We start from the raw sequence: 18,339 nt of genomic DNA, 5'->3' as shown, positions 1-18,339 counted from the left end.
GGCTATTGTCCTTGCGGTTTTGTAATTAGGGGCCAGAAAAGGTCAGTTTTACTGGTTCATGGAAAATAAATTGGTTCGCAGTCAATAACTTTAGTGTAAGTGTATGGATGTGTAAGAAAATTTAGTACAAGGTTCCATACCACAATAAGAGAGTTGGGATTGATTTTGGGGGTTATTGTCTTAGCTGTTTTGTAATTAGGGGCCAGAAAGGGGCCAAAAACAGTTATTTGTGTTTTTAATACAATAACTTGAGTATAAGACATATTTCTTTAGTCAAAATTTTAACACAAGGTTACACACCACAATAGGAAGGTTGGGATTAATTTTGGGGGTTATTGTTATAGCTGTTTAGGAATTAGGGACCAAAAGGGTCTAACAAAAACAATTTTTTGTCAGGTTCACAGACAATAACTTGAATATAAGTGTATGGATCTTTATTAAATATTAGGACAAGGTTCCATACCACAATAGGAAGGTTGGGATTTATTTGGGGGCTTAGTGTCGTGGCTGTTTAAGAATTAGGGGCCAAAAACAAGCATTTTTCATGTTTCAGGACAATAACTGGTGTATGAAAGTATAGATTTCTATGAAATTTTACCACAAGGTTCCATACTTCATTAGGAAAGTTTAGAATGATTTTTTGAGGGTTATGACCCATATCGTTTAATAATAAGGGGTCGAAAAGGGGGCGAAAACAACTATTTTTTCTGGTTTGCAGGCAATAAATTGAGGAGAAATGTATAGATTTCTATTCAATTTTAGCACAAGGTTCCATAAATAAAGGCAACAGTAGTATACCGCTGTTCAAAAGTCATAAATCGATTGAGAGAAAACAAATCAAGGTTAAAAACTAAAACCGAGGGAAACACATCAACTATAAGAGGAAAACAACGAAATATCAGAACACAGAAGTGCAACAAAAAACAAACAACAATGCAACATTCATAGAAACGAACTATTAAATAACAACTGCCATATTCCTGACTTGGTACAGGACATTTTAAGAAAAAATGGTGGGTTGAACCTAGTTTTGTGGCTAGCCAAACCTCCGCGCTTTATGGCAATGTTAAATATACCGCTAAAATGACAACATTACATGACGGGAACAGAGTACAAATAAATCCAAAAACACCAAAAGACAGAGAAATACATAAATAAATAATATAATAGAACATTTCGACATGTTAACCACAGAATAACAACGAATAACTAAAATAATTTAGGACATAACACAAAGACAGCTTAATAGAATTACGAAGTGTGTGTATGTAACACGAATGGATCAACGCCACAAAAAGTAACGTCACAGGTAAATTCTAAAAATTGAATATTTCTAATTATGTTATTACTTGTATTTTATAACAATTACAAGAATATTAATATAGAATTGTGTTAGTAATAGTGCAACTAACTATGTCGGCCTTTCTTCCAAATCAAACTGTAAAACAAATAAATCCGGTGCACATAGTTGCTTTAAACTAAAATCATACAAATTACCTGGTTGATTAAGTATCTTTACTTTTACATACGAATAGAAAATAAAAGATAGAATCACAACTACAAACGATAAGACACAAAACAATATCCGATCAGAATTAAAGATAAAACTTCGTAAATAAATACATGAACGCTGGATAAACAAATACCGAGACACGTCTTATAGCAATGTGAATTAACACTCAGTTAGAACTTATACCACATTCCTTCTGTGTCAGAAACTATGCTGTTATTACATATTTGCTCAGAATCTAAATTCAGAGATGGTATGCTGTGTGAAATATTCAATCACAATCCAAATTCAGAGCTGTTTTAAGCTTAAATGTTGCGTCCATACTTGCCCCAACTGTTCAGGGTTCGACCTCAGCGGTCGTATCAAGCTGCGCTCAGCGAAGCATTTTATTAAACATTCGTGTGATCTTACTACCGTTGTTCACAATTACATACCCGCATACAGTTATGATTTGGACGCGTGCCAACATGTCATTAAATATTTCAAAAATAGAGAATGGATGGTCTTTGCTTTGGGATTTTCAATACTCTTGTAACTAACACGCTGACACCATTCTGTCACTACCACTGGGTTTATATTGGATAACGTTTAAAGAGCTGATGTTTGAACGACATTCGTGACATTGTAATATTGTTAACGACATTGTAAAAAGTAAAATAACAAATATACTGAACTCCAAAGAAAATTCAAAACGGAAAGTCCCTTATGGATCAAATGGCAAAATCGAAAGCTCAAACACATCAAACGAATGGAAAACAACTGTCATATTCCTGACTTGGTACAGGCATTTCTTTATGTAGAAAATGGCGGATTAAACCTTTGTATGACAGTCGCAATAAAATTCCATTATATTAACAACAATAAGTGAACAAAACAAACAGACATAAAAGGTAAATAAAGGCAACAGTAGTATACCGCTGTTTAAAAGTCATAAATCGATTGAGAGAAAACAAATCCGGGTTACAAACTAAAACCGAGGGAAACACATTAACTATAAGAGGAAAACAAAGGAACAACATAAACACTGAAGTGCAACAAAAACAAACGCCAACATACATAGAAACAAACTATTTGATAACAGCTGCCGTATTCCTGACTTGGTACAGTACATTTTAAGAAAAAATGGTGGGTTGAACCTGGTTTTATGGCTAGCCAAACCTCCCGCTTATATGGCAATGTTAAATAATAAAAATGTCAAAAATAAGGGTACATTAGTTAACATTGTGTTGTAATCTTAATCACTATAAAACAAACAAATATTTTTTATATATGTTTAACCCCGTCACATTCTCTATGTGCCCGTCCCAAGCCAGGAGCCTGTAGTTCAATGGTTGTCGTTGGTTCATGTCTGTCATATTTGTTTTTTGTAAATTGTGTTGTTATAAATTAGGCCGTTAGTTTTCTCAATTGAATTTTTTCATATTTTTCATGTCGGGGCTTTTTATAGCCGACTATACGGTATGGGTTTTCTCATTGTTGAAGGCAGTACGGTTGTCTATAATTGCTTGCATCCACTTCATTTGAACTTTGGTGAATTGTTGTCTCATTGGCAATCATACCTCATCCCCTTATTTTTATATAGCACATTAACACAATGGCGGGATGTATAAGTACCGAGCCACGCCAAAAGGATATTATCAAAAATGGACTAAACAGTAAAGGTTAGTAATGTACAATGACAAATAAAAGAATGGAAAACAACAGTCATATTCCTGACTTGGCACAGGCATTTCCTTATGTAGAAAATGGTGGATTAAACCTAATTTTATAGCTAGCTAAGCCTCTCACTTGTATGACAGTCGCATAGAATTCGATTATATTGAAAAAAAAAACATACATAATAGGTAAAAATGTCAAAAATAGGGGTCAGCAGTCAACATTGTGTTTTAATCTCATCACTATAAAAACAAACAAATATTTTTATATATGTTTAACCCCCCCACATTCTTTATGTGCCCGTCCCAAGTCAAGAGCCTGTAGTTCAGTGGTTGTCGTTCGTTCATGTCTGTCATATTTGTTTTTCGTAAATGTTTTATTATAAATAAGGTCCTTAGTTTTCTCAATTGATTATTTCATATTTTTCATGTCGAGGCCTTTTATAGCCGACTATACGGTATGGGTTTTTCTCATTGTTGAAGGCCGTACGGTTGCCTATAATTGCTTACATCCACTTCTTTTAAACTTTGGTCGAAAGTTGTCTCATTGGCAATCATACCACATCTCCTAATTTTTATATATGTCAACAAAGAAAAACAAAATGGCACTTAGACAAAGCACATAAGCAAAAATGAAAAACAAGAATATAAAAAATTACCATAGCACAATAACACAGTTGCGGGATGCATAAGTACCGAGCCACGCCTAAAGGATATTACCAAAAATGGAATAAACAGTAAAGGTTAATAGTTTACAAAGACAAATAAAAGAACACTATAACACGTAATAAAGACGATAAACAACGTCAGTATCTAGAAAAAAGTAAAATAACAAAATTACCGAACTCCAAAAAAATTCAAAAGGGAAAGTCCCTTATCAAATTACAAAATTCAAATCTCAAACACATCAAACGAATGGAAAACAACTGTCATATTCCTGACTTGGTACAGGCATTTCATTATGTAGAAAATGGTGGATTAAACCTGGTTTTATAGCTAGCTTAACCTCTCACTTGTATGACAGTCGCATGAAATCCATTATATTGACAACACTGTGTGAACAAAACAAACAATACATAATAGGTAAAAATGTCAAAAATAGGGATACAGCCGTAATCATCCAAATTCCAGCAGTGCAGCAGCTATTTTAAGTTTTGTATTACTGGTTAATACACGACAATGCTTGTTTATATAGCAAACGTTTGATTGGCTGATCTAATGACCCAAAAATGTATGAATAAAAGGTTTGCAAAAAAAATTCAAAATCTTACAATTATTAAAAACCAACCATGTATAAAATGTTAGAACCAAAGTCAACCTTAACTCTGGTATGCAGTTTTTATCAGTCTAAAGAAAAACTGAACCTTCCAAGGTTTTCACATGGCTATCTATACTTCAAGACCATCATGTATTATTTGTGAAGTTGACACGGAATATTTATTAACAAGGTCTTGGTATATTCCGATGAACATTTTTAGAAAAAGGACGAGACGTTCTTTGACATAACCCTGTTTCATCAACTTTCTGCTCAGACACGGGTGACGTTTTATAAAGTCTAATAGTTTTATGACCCTGTTGTATAACATCAAAGTTCGGCATAGTTGTAAAGTGAGGTACCCAAATTGCACCTATTTTGACAGTTTTTTCACCTACGTTTATTTATGATCCAGACAATAGTTTCCATTCTGTGTTTATTTTGTAGATATATCTTTATTTACTATATAGTTCCACTTATTTAATTTTGAAACCTTATTGAATCATAGAAAAATGGCTTTGAACCGACCACAAAACGATCTATGATTCTGTTATGAGGAGTAACCAAAATGCACCCATGCTTAAATTCACATCCGTAAAAATCGAATAACTGATGTTTTGTTTTATTTCTCGAAATATATAGAACAATTTGACAATGGTTCATGCTTACTAATCATTTTTGTCGAGCTTGCGACTTTTGTCGCAAAAGCGAGACATAGCGGTCCTACATTCCGTCGTCGGCGTCGTAATAAAATATTCACTCTGTGGTTAAAGTTTTTGAAATTTTAATAACTTTCTTAAACTATCCTGGATTTGTACCAAACTTGGACAGAAGCTTGGTTATGATCATAAGATAGTATCCAGAAGTAAATTTTAAAAAAAAATCCTGTTTATCCGTATTTTACTTATAAATGGACTTAGTTTTCCTGCCAGTTAACATTACATTCACTCTGTGGTTAAAGTTTTAAAAAAATTAATAACTTTCTTAAACTATCCTGGATTTGTACAAAACTTGGACAGAAGCTTGTTTATGATCAAAAACTAGTATCTAGAAGGAAATTTGTAAAAATGTATTTCCTGTTTTTCCGTATATTACTTATAAATGGACTTAGAAATGTATGTATTACTGAAAAATTATTACACCAGGGTTTTCGATATCACAAACTAGTCAAAACATTTACTAAATTTTATCATCGGTATAAGGACATCATTCGTAAATATAGCTCAACATGCAGACTTCTTATACGTTCAGGTATTTCACATCCAATTTTTTATGGAAATATTCTTTATAAAGCACAAAAATGTCAGTATTCACCTCTGAAACTAACAAAACCTTTAAATAGACTTATTAAGAAGGGATATAGTTACGATACTGTTGTCAGGTCATTAAAGATTGCATATTTTGGCGTTGATATTGATTCACTTATAGGGTCTTTGCATCTGCACTAAACACATTTATTTAAAAACCAGTTGTTGGCATGACACGGGTTATGTTCTTCTCATATATGTTATGATGGTATGATACTAAACCCCTAACGGGAAGGATTGTGCCTGATATTCATATGATGAAGACATAATCTTTCAATCAGTTTAATTGAAGTCTGGAGCTGGCATGTCAGTTAACTGCTAGTAGTCTGTTGTTATTTATGTATTATTGTCATTTTGTTTATTTTCTTTGGTTACATCTTCTGACATCAGACTCGGACTTCTCTTGAACTGAATTTTAATGTGCGTATTGTTATGCGTTTACTTTTCTACATTGGCTAGAGGTATAGGGGGAGGGTTGAGATCTCATAAACATGTTTAACCCCGCCGCATTTTTGCGCCTGTCCCAAGTCAGGAGCCTCTAGCCTTTGTTAGTCTTGTATTATTTTTAATTTTAGTTTCTTGTGTACAATTTGGAGTTTAGTATGGCGTTCATTATCACTGAACTAGTATATATATTTGTTTAGGGGCCAGCTGAAGGACGCCTCCGGGTGCGGGAATTTCTCGCTGCATTGAAGACCTGTTGGTGGCCTTCTGCTGTTGTCTGTTCTGTGGTCGGGTTGTTGTCTCTTTGACACATTCCCCATTTCCATTCTCAATTTTAGTTTTTCTTCCAGTTAACATTACATACAGTCTGCAGTTAAAGTTTTTAAAACATTTAACATTACATACAGTCTGCAGTTAAAGTTTTTAAAACAGTTATTAGATTCATAAACCATCCTGGATTTTTACCAAACTTGGACAGAAGCTTCTTACAACCAAAAGATAGTATCTAGAGGAAAATTTTAAATAATTTTTCCCCATTTTTGTTGAGCCTGCGACTAACAGCAAAAGTAGGCGAGACACTGGGTTCCGCGGAACCTTACGAATTTTTTTAAGAAATGGATGCCTGTAACATATTTCAATTGCTCATTTTTAAAAGTTGACTGATATTGAGGCCTAGTTCGATCACCAACTGCAGTTACTATAGTTGTACCAAAGAAAGATCGAACTGTCCTTGGTCCAACCAGAGTGACGTCAAAACTCTACTACGGTTCCACCATTCCAAATCGAGGGTTCGTCCTGTAAAAACATGGCGTCGTGAGGTGAGGCAATACTTAAAAAAGTGAAATACTGATTATTTTGAATTTATTTTTATTGAAGAATATGAATGGTAAATTGCTATACAAGAAATAAGCTGTAATATATCTCATATTTTTGCGAGAAAAATGTTTTTGTGATATTTTCCCACATAAACCAAGCTTGCGTCGGGAGCATTTTAAAATATGTGTGCACAAATCATCTCCTCAAGCATTGAAAGTATATGCTTGTTGGTATTGAAGGTTTGGGTAATCGCTGATTACGAAAATGGGTTCGTGTGTGTGTGGGGGATGCAAATCTTCAGTGTTTTTTTTACTAACAAGCCTTCATACAGAAATTTTGGTCATTTTGATAACCAATTTCTCCCAGCCATTATTCCAACAACCCATTACTTAGGGGGAGATCATTTAATTGAAAGATTCTGAGAATGGGTGGCAAATTTTTGAGGTTTAGAATATTTATTTCCAATTGTTTGTGGGCCAAATTATTTTATTTATTTTTTGAAGTTGATAGAGGAAAAGATATTTATTTTCTTTCTAAGCAGTGTTAGCATTTGGAAGGCCAGAATATTTATTTTTTTGTTTTCAGTCCTGAATAGGCTAAGGTGTTTATTTTTTAGATTTTCAGAGGCCACGGTATTTATTTGAAAGAAATGCAGCACCCCCCCCCCCCCCCCCCAAACCTCAGAATCAAAAGGTTGTTCTCTTATCAACCTATTACGTACATGACCTAGACAGCAACAAGCTGAGCTATTTTTTGTATTTATTCAAATATGTGTCTGCCACTAAGGTTTGCTTTGTTTTGCTTTTGTTGATTGCTTTATTTGTCATCAGTCTCCAGAAAAAAAACGGATCAATAAAAATATTGGAAGTACAGGAAAGAATAGGCAATACCATAGTATTTGTTGATTGGAATTATAGGTAAAAAGAAGATATCAATGGGCTCTTTTAATCTCTGTTTTTGTGTATGAGATATTTCTCATTTGGGTTATACTCCTGATACATTGTACACTGACTAGTGTTTCCCAACTTGCTATTTTCAATATTTTCCCTTTAAATCTATTAACAGACATGCATGATAGATTCATTGCTGGCTGCTTAAGACAGAAATTATAGATTATTGGATGATTTGTTCAAACTATATATATCGCCTTTTATTTCATTTGATTTGTTTTGTTGTCACATACAAGAATATATTTTTCACCATTTGACCTAAAATATTTATTTTCTTTACAGAATCTTTTTGCGCTGCAATCATTGTAAACTTAGTTTTCATCCAGAGTGAAGTGATTCCTACATTGATTTGGTTGAACTACTACTGACAGGCGAAGTGAAAGACGTTACTTGTGAGATTTGTGCAAATAAACCAGGTAACATTTATGTAGAACTGAAGATTTTTATTGAAATATATATACATTACATGTAGATCAGGCAAAGAGGTTTTACCATCCCATCCAACCATTTTAGAATTAGGGATCCAAACGTATGTTTGAAGGGTGTACTTTTTATATTTATCACTCTTATAAGTATTGAGATCCCAAGCAAACTTCCACATATTTTGTCATATTTATAAAAATAAAAACTTGGTGTAACTTTAGATAATGACAAGTACACGCTGCTGTATTAATGATTATGTTGTCCATCAATTTTTCATAGAGTTCTGCCCAGTTGTACTTTTAAATTTTGAGACAATTCACCATGCATTTTGTCAACACGACTTCTCCAATATGCTTCATCAGAAACTCATAACATTTTGCATACTGGAATATATATGTAGATATGCACATGTCCATTTATTTTTCCCTGAATTATATCAAGTTGAACTTTCAAATTGTCACAATGTAGAAATCAAAATTGGGTTAACATCAATACTGGAATAATGATTTAATTCATTGAATGATGAATCTTACATTAACACTAATTTTTATGAAATTGGGTGGCAACATTTTTAATTTTACCATATTTTGTCAAGATTAGTAAATCAAAGAAAGGAGATAGAAATCAGAATTTTATCATTTATTGTCAGAAAAAGGGAGGCAGGTAATTTTGTGTGATGGCCTTATATATAAAACCTAACCCTGAACTATATATTTTGGGATTTGTCATGAAAGGAACTATCAATATTCTGTAAGTATAGACATGATGACTATAATTATTTTTTTGTAGATTCATCAGTTAAGGAACTTTTAGTAAATGAACTTATTTCATCTCAGGAGACAACTGACACAGCATTATCAACCCGAATGAAGAGATTACATCTAGGCTTATGGAGAATACAACAGCATGCAATACAGAGAATATATAATGATGGTAAATTGAGGTAAAATATTTAAAGAAATAAATTCTAATATTTCATATAAAATTAAGTGAATCTTCCATGTAATTGTAGAAAATAACTAATTCCTCTATAAAGGTTTTTGTATAAAAAATATAATAAGAAAGTCTATAATGTTATGTAACTTTTGATATATAAGTATTTGATGTGAAATTCTTCCTATTTGGCACTTAGAATATAAATAAGGTTTGACAGCTTAAACTCTTAGAAGTATTTCCTTTAGCAAATATATCTAATTTTTTTCTGTTGTTCACCTAGAATTCTATCTAACCAAATAATCGGATTTCCCTAATGGTCACAAAAACTAGGTATTAAGTAATTCAAAATAGTAACCCCAAATTATGTAAAAATATGAATTTGCTAAAAGAGATTTAACCAATAGAAACTGTTCTTATAAAATTAATTATTCTAAAAAGCATTTTGATTATTGAATAAAACGAGTCCAATCAGCACGTATTCTTAGGTTGTCATCATTCGAATCCAATCACAGTCACGTCTCAGTCCTTACAGCTGAAAGGACGTGCTGGATCAGCTCCTTATTACCCGTTCGTTACAACATGTTACGCTGCCCAGATGGTTAAACGACAAACTAGCATATGATGTTACCTTGCAAGTAGACCCGCGTTAGCGACACTCTGAAACCCATTGTGGATGGGTGAGTGTCACATGCTGCCCAGACGTCCGAGGGTTATGTGTATTTAGCTTCGTGCAGGTTGCAGTCATCTACTACAGAGTCAATGATTCATCTACCAACAACACATCGTCGTGGTTAGTGGGCTGCCCAGCTGATCAACCTGTCCCTGAAAACAGCCGTTGTGGAGTTTCGACTGTAAAGAAACAACAAAATAGTAAACAAACCAAAAACAACTCAGCAAAACCAAGATGGCGACCTATCAAAATGGCGTCTTCCACCTGTTCCTGACCCACTGCAGAAAATATTATAATGCTCACCAAACGCCGTCGGGCACCGAGCCGACCGTGCGAGGGATGTACATCCAGTCAAGGTCGTTAAACACTTCCAGTCATCATCGTATTCTTAGGGTTTAAAATATGAAACCCTGAGGTACCAAACATTACTCTTATGGTTGGACTCGAAATAAACATATATAGAAATCTTTGTTTTATTCACCAGGTTCGTAAACTTATAAATTTTGTTTAATGAGAAATTAAACGTTCCCTTAATAATGTTTTAATGTAACAATTTTATAATAGAAATCTTTCTTTATTAAAGTTACCATAAATATCATGATAAACTATTTTAATTAATTAATAAAGTATTTTGATAATTGTTAATTCAAGTTCATTTTAAGAATCAAACTCTTATTTCATATCAATGTATTTTGATTAGTTGACTCTTATGGTTGGACTCGAAATAAACATATATAGACATCTTTGTTTTATTCACCAGGAGGCCTCGAAAGAACGCGAACGACAGTCCCCCAAATTGTCGTAGCTAAAATAGTGAACACAGATATGTAAACCGCAGAGCGACAAATAAAACTTTCAGCGGAAGAGGGGAGGCAACTGCCTTAGTCTGTCATGCCCCCTCTTTCCCGCATAACAAATACACTATCAAGAAATGTAGAAAGTACAACCACTAGGAATGTAGAGAGTACATCGTCAAAGAACACAAGAAGCACATAATCCACAAGCAGAGAGACATCTTCACTCGGGAATCAAGAGACTACAACGTCCAGGTGTGTAGGTAGTACACCCCCTAATAAAGGAGTTCACACATGGAATGAAAGACAAGAAGATATTCTTGTTCATATCCGCCATGAGAGAAATGACGAATTTATGAAAATTAAGAATCATCACTCTTGATGGATTGAAATTGCCAAAGAATTGAGAAGTAGCTTAAAATGTACAATTTCACCTACTCAAGCCATGAACAAATATTATAACTTGAAAAAACGTTGGAAGGAAGTTATAGATTCAGCAGGAGCGAGAGGATCTGGTTATGAAGCCAAATATTTTAGGCAAAAAGAGGCCTTTAATCAGATGTTTGGAACAAAGGCAAGTATCAAACATGCATTTGTTATAGACTTAGTCTCATGTGAAAAAGAAATAAAACTAAACAAGCAACACAAGAAAGTTTAGAAGAAAAGACTTGTTAAAAATCAGATCAAAAAGGCAAAGGTGAAAAAAGAAAATCAACAGACATTGTAGAAATATTAGAAAAGCATACAACTGAATTTACCAGTAAAATGGAAGAATTTCTTAATGAAAAAATGCAAAGATTTGAAAAGTTGTTGGACTTGTATGCACAAGAGGTGAAACAGGATGACAAATAAAGCTGTGTCTTGTCAAATGCTGTTGATATTTCAAATATGTTGAATTGTGGTTTTATTTTGTTGATTTCAGGTAGAAATTGTTTTATATGTTAATTGTTATTTAATAGGTAAATATTTTAGTTTATTCATTGACAAATATATTGTCTGTTCAATTGTAATACCCACTCTTACTGTTTACACAAGTGTGTTTTTTTTTATTTCAGAATTAATTTTACATTTATGTTTTATTATGTTACAGAACATACTGATTGTTAAATTTCATAAATGAAATCATTGCTGATTTTTTTTTTTTTTTTTTTTTTGGCCTTTTCCCCTTTAATTCACTTCTCGACTTAACCAGCTTGATAGGTGACCTTGATTGACTTCACCATGGGTGCCGTATACAGAGCAGAAACTGCTTGCCCTACTGGAGTTCGTGGGGTTCATGTGTTTTAGTTTTCGGTGCGGGGTTAGACTAGTTTGAAGGCAACAACCCTCCCTTAACCTTTGTTCCCTGGTTTTTCTGTTCAACAGTTTGTCTTTTCGACTTATTCTTGGGTATAATTTAACATCACTCTTGCTGGTGTGTTTCACTGTGAAATAGGTCTTGGGTGATGACACTGATTTATGATCATGTGATTATATTTTCATTGAATAAACGAGGGATTTTTACAGGGAATCAACCACCACCAAAACTAATTTTAACTGAATCACCTTGTGAGTATAATAGCAGGCAGGAGATGTTACAATCGATGATGCACTTCTTCAGGTTTTTAGGGGGTCCATGTTGGTAACTTTTAGTTTCCTACAGGTGAAACTGAAGTAGACTTTAGGTTTGCACCCTGTCCGTTCGTCTGTCTGTCCATCCGTCAGTCCGGCAAATCAGTTTTCCACTTTATTTTGTCACGCTTGAAGATATTGATTTGATATTTGGTATATAGTTTAACTATGACAAGTTACAGATCAAGTTTGAATTTTGTTCCGGTTTGATAATATTTTGCAGAGTTATATCCCTTGGACTTAGAAAATTAATGCAAGTAATCCGTTTTTCACACCTTTTGTCGTCACGATTAAAGATATTGATTTGATCTTTGGTATATAGTTTAACCATGACAAGGTACAGATCAAGCTTAAATTTTTTTTCTGGTCTGATGATTTTTTAAAGAGCTATGGTCCTTGAACTTCATGCAAGTAATCAGTTTTTCTGAATAGTTTTTTTTTGTCATGCTTAAAGCTATTGATTTGATTATAGTTTTATCGTGAAAAGTTGCAAGTTACAGATCAAGTTTGACTTTTGTTCCGATCTCATGACTTTTTGCAGAGTTATGATCCTTGGAATTAGAAAATGCATGCAAGTAATCAATTTTTCGCATTATTTTTGTAACGCTTGAAGATATTGATTTGATATTTGGTATACAGTTTTAATATGACAAGTTACAGATCAATTTCGAATTTGTTTGGGTACTATGAATGTTCTACTGGTAGGGGGCTATGTATTGCCATGCAGTACTCCAAAAATGTTGGACACTATCCACGCTGGTTTGTTTCCACACTTGTTTATTTTGTTTTGCATCTCTCGTCCATCGATAAATTTTTTGAAAAATCTCTAAAACTACTGGGCAACCAAATTTGCCAGCATTGGTTCTTATGTGGTCCTCATACTACACTTCATGTCTGTCACAAAAATATAGCTAATTTGTCCAGCAAGTATAAAACAACAATAAATCAAATTTAGGAGATGTACATTTTATATTTTGCCAACCATAATTAATTACAGCAATAAATGTAATAAATGCATTGAAAAAGTTTTATTCCCAACAAATGGATACAAGAAGTATCTTAACTTTACTTACATTTATTCATTTACGGTACATTTACAAGACGTAAATGTCTAAGAACACCTGTATGTCCATTTCGATATACATTTTGATAGTGATTTGGCTCATCTTCATCATCATCTATATATTCTTCCACATCATCTTCATTAAGAACACACATGTTGTGTAGGACGCAACAAGCATAGATTTCTTTGCAAATTTCTTCATGGTCATGCAATGGTACATCTCTAAGTCTGCGAAAACGACCTTTTAGGTGTTTAAAAGCCCTTTCTACTGTTTGTCGTACACCCGACAAACTGACAAAGTCAAACACTATCAATCATTGGAACAAGTGAAAACAGCTATCATATTTCTAACTTGGTACAGGCATTCTCAAAAGAAAATGGTGGGTAAAACCTGTATTAATAGCTAGCGAAACCTCCCATTTGTATGTCATTTGCTTATAGTTCCGTTATATTGACAAATTGACAATCATTGTAAATTATTTCTTTAAGACGAGTTTTTGATTTTCCATGTGGTATGGTGGTGTAAAAAGTGGAAAAATCGAATGGTTTTGATAAAATTTATTCCAGAAAATGACCGAGATTTCAAATTTTCCAGAAATTCTTTTGGGTTCTTAAGAGTCCACATGTTTAATGCCACTACGCGAGTAAACAGTGTCACAGTATTTCCGTAATCCCTCTTTCACTGCGAACAAAATTTTGGTTAATCAAACGGGCAATTCCTTTGTAGAATATGTCTATTTTATAATTAATCAGCATAAAATTTGATAAATCTATGTAAGTGCCGAAGCGTTGACTAATGGATAATACCCTCGATGACTAACCAGCAGAGGTATCGATCCAAAGTACTAGTAAATAAAAATACCACTTTATGAATTTCGCGAGTCGAAATCTCTTTTTCTGGATTTGACTCTCATCATAAAGAAATGGAAAATCATGGATACATTAGTAATGTGGGCGCTATCATTATGAAACAAGTTGTAACAAGAAGTCATTTAAGCAGTTGAGTCCAAGGAAGAGTAAATGTGTTATGTCACAGATTTATTTTGAAATTTTGCAAGTTTGTCACGTTGAAATATAACTGAAAATAAATACTAGCTAAACTATCATTTAATGAAATTCTTAAAACAGTTTAATATTTGTATAGAATTTACATAAAATAAAAAATTAAAGAATCTTTATTCGTATCCCAATCCGTATATCTTTTGTTGCCAGAGAAATTCTTTGCATATAAATCAATTTATAAATCGTCGTTTTTCGATGTTTTTCACTACCAACACTTAAATAGATTGCTTATTTATCCTGCACCCTATTCATTAAGTATTATATATATATTGCGTCAGTTCAATGAGACAGCGTTCCAACAACACAAATTTAACAATGAAATATAGATATCCAGAGACAAGTCACGGACAATCACAGGCTGGTATAACAAGTAACCACGAATCTTTATAGTGAGTAAATGGTCAACAGCGACGTCACCATCGATAGTTGATTAGGTAGACGGATAGATAACTTAACGTGAATTAAATCATAATTAATTGAATACAACACGAATATGAACCCTGACAGCCTTTAAACCAAAGCTGCATTTTAATGTTCTAGCTTAAACCCACCGCATCCACCCTATCCTGAAACATTCTGACTCCTCACAGATTGAATCGTTTTAACTATAAATGACACATGCATAGCCAATAAGTAGTTAAACCAATTTTACTAAATTTTCTCTAAATATTTGTTTTATAATTGTTATTAAACGAATGCATGCGTATTGTTTGTAGATTGCAGCGATAGAGTTTCAGAATTCCAAATTGGCTAAAGATAAATCATATTGGACCGAAAATAAAATAAATTTGAAAATAAATAAAAAAAGGTATGGAATAAGATGCTCTTCTGTTTTGTTTTGTTTTGTCTCCATGTTTTGATGTCTCTGTCATCTTAAATTTGGAAAGATTTGTTTAGAACCGAAATTATTTCAAAATTTGTCGATTTGTCTTTTTATTCAACATCATGTGTAGAAACTTAGTCTTAATTTCAAATAAAAGTTTGTGTTCCTTTGCAGAACAGTTCATCTTGTTGATTTTTAGATTTCTTTAATAAATTGAGATTAAGAGACGGAAGAAGATTCGTGCGAAAGTGTTGGAAGAATGGCAATGTATTTGATTCATCTGAAATGTCATGTTTTGATCTTACAATAAAAAATCGTATTGAGTGAACATTTTTATAATTTAGTAAGTTTATAGATTAATAAGTGACAGAACCTGGTTCTGGCATCCATAAACTATCAAGCCAAAATCACCTCACTTGTGTCGTATGTTCGTGGTTAAATTGAAGGATACAAAGGCCGAGTCGACAGTTCTGCAATGTAAAACAACTTAGCCAACCTGTCAAAACGTTAAAAAAAAGTATAGTTACAAACGGATTTTCTGTTAGAGAAAAATTCACGTATGTAACCCATATCTATTTATGCAATATATATACTGGCTAAAAAAGATATGTTGGGAAATCTCTTGAAACGATCTTCTTGTAATATCATTTGTACGAGTTATTTTTCTCTAAGGAGGGAAACAATTAACAATGAATAACTAGTGCAGAGAGCCGATTGCCTGTCATAGCCCTAGCATATAGAGGTATTCTCGTAACAGTGTGGACAACCGTAATACTTATGTTGTTAATACTACTGAATCATTTACCTTTAAATGGCATTACCTACGAGATATAGGAAAAAATAAAATGTGATTTTTTTTTCGTTCAATCATTAATAAAAGTGAAATAGTGATATAATAATTCGCTTTAACCAGCCATTTTGGTTCAGTTTTGCCAAAATAAGCAAATAAACATCGCTAATGGATATTCAGTTGCAAGTGATTAATTCGACCTCATTTAATCCGTATTCATGTGAACTTCAATTGAACCCCTTAGCTAGAGATGGGGTAAATTACGCATGAACTAGGCGTGTTCAGCTATTAAAAAGAAAAGAATGTCAACATTGGAAGTGAAACAAGGGTAAACCATTTGGTTGACGGATTCGATCTACAAAACCCATTCTTATACAGGTAAAAACGATTACTAACATATTTTGTAAACCTATAATATGAAATCAAAGAGACCTAGAAAAATCCAAGTGCACGAGTTCGCTATCTATTTATATCTATGTTTATGTTTATATCGGGTTATAAGACCGTCGGCAGTCTTCGGCGGTCACCTCGATGGTTAATTAGATGGTGTCTAGACTAAAATACATACGCAATTCTTATACATATAATCGAGTCCGTGCATTTTGTCTATGTTTTGTAATTGCACAACTATTTAAAGTTGATCATGCATTCGTTCTAAAATATAATTTTAGACAAGATAAAAGTTAAAAGATACTTATTGAAAAAATTGGACAACCGCAATTGTTAAATCGCTTTGACGTCCAAAAAAGATAATATCCAACACATACATTGTAACTTGTATAGCTATTAAAAATTGTTTATCAAAACATAACAAACACGGCAGTAAAACATGTTTAAGTATTAAAATATCAATCAAAATACAAGGTTTTTTCCTGTGCTAATTTTTTGAATTATTTGATTTAGACGTTGGGAACCTTTGGCGACCCCACAGTTTAAATTTCTATAATAGATACGACGTGATAAGTGGGCGTTACAGACTAACGTTTACCTAATCTGACCCAGTCGATTGGTGACCTGAACGCGCCAAGAAATGGTCTCGTCCACACTGTTATGAAAACAATTATAGTATTTGGTGCATTCGAACAAAAGTGGAATGTTGCACCAGGCTTAACAGTGGGCTCAACTTCAACTGCTTAGCTAAACAAAATCGTGGTTTTGTATTTATACATCCCGCTAAGCCAAACAAATGTCTCTCAACAAGAGTATCTGTAAACTTTTTTTTTGTTCGCCACGAGGACCCGAATTACTGTTCTGCGCTCAAATATTATCTTATATTTAGACACTTAAAAAAATTGTCTTTTTCAGTGTATTTTCTAATTTTAAACAACTTTAATTAGTTTGAATTAATTTACATTTAAACTTCACAGATGAAGAACAGTTGTTGTATTGTCTTTAATATCGATTCAACTTTCGAATTTCAAGCTTTTTTTAGACAATAAAGTAATGAATGAAATTTATGTTTATACATTTATTTTACCAAAATTGAATATTTGAAAATGAGAATAAAAAAAGAATAATCTAGTGTTGCGTTTTTAAAGTCCGTCAGTATAATATAAATAAATAATGTCAACAATAGAAAGGCATAGTAAATAGGGAGTGTTTGTTATAATGTATATAAACTCATAAAAGATACCAGGATTAACATTTTGTACGCTAGGCGCGCGTTTTATCTATAGGAGACTAATCCAAAAAGTTAAAAGGCCAAATAAAGTATGGAGTTGAAGAGCACTGAGCAACCAAAATTCCTGTAGATTTTGGCAAATACATCTACGGTTATCATTTCGGGGTAGAACAACAGTTACATGTAATCTATAATAATGACCATATTATTAAAATGTATTCCTAAATATTTTCTTTGGAAATTAAGAAATTATACATGATGTTGCTTGTTATATTGTTGATTTTGGCAAATACATCTACGGTAATCATTTCCTGTGGTAGAACAACAGTTAATCTATAATTATGACCATATTATTAAAATGTATTCCTAAAAGTTTTCTTTGGAAATTTAGAAATTATACATAATGTTGCTTGTTATTATTATATGAAGTGCGCTTTCTACTGAAGTACGCTATACACACTATACGTGATATATGCTGTGGTCTGTTTAAATAAACGCATTGAGTTGTATTGATTTATTTCCTTATTCAACTGATGCCTGGCTTAGATAAATTAAAATATACAGTTCTTGTTTTGTAAAGAATATTATTTCAAATTGAATACTGTTTAA

At 32.9% G+C, this 18,339-nt stretch overlaps 1 protein-coding gene across 1 annotated transcript in view; it reads left to right on the top strand.

Moving 5' to 3' along the window:
- LOC127698474 (monocarboxylate transporter 12-B-like) overlaps window positions 1-18,339 on the top strand; it is a 267,985-nt gene that overhangs the window by 234,262 nt on the left and 15,384 nt on the right. The window lies entirely within an intron of this gene.

This window comes from Mytilus californianus, unplaced genomic scaffold (genome assembly GCF_021869535.1).
Source record: "Mytilus californianus isolate M0D057914Y unplaced genomic scaffold, xbMytCali1.0.p SCAF_4, whole genome shotgun sequence".
Taxonomy (NCBI): domain Eukaryota; kingdom Metazoa; phylum Mollusca; class Bivalvia; order Mytilida; family Mytilidae; genus Mytilus; species Mytilus californianus.
The sequence above is the reverse complement of the archived record's forward strand: the minus strand, read 5'-3'. Positions and strand labels throughout refer to the sequence as shown.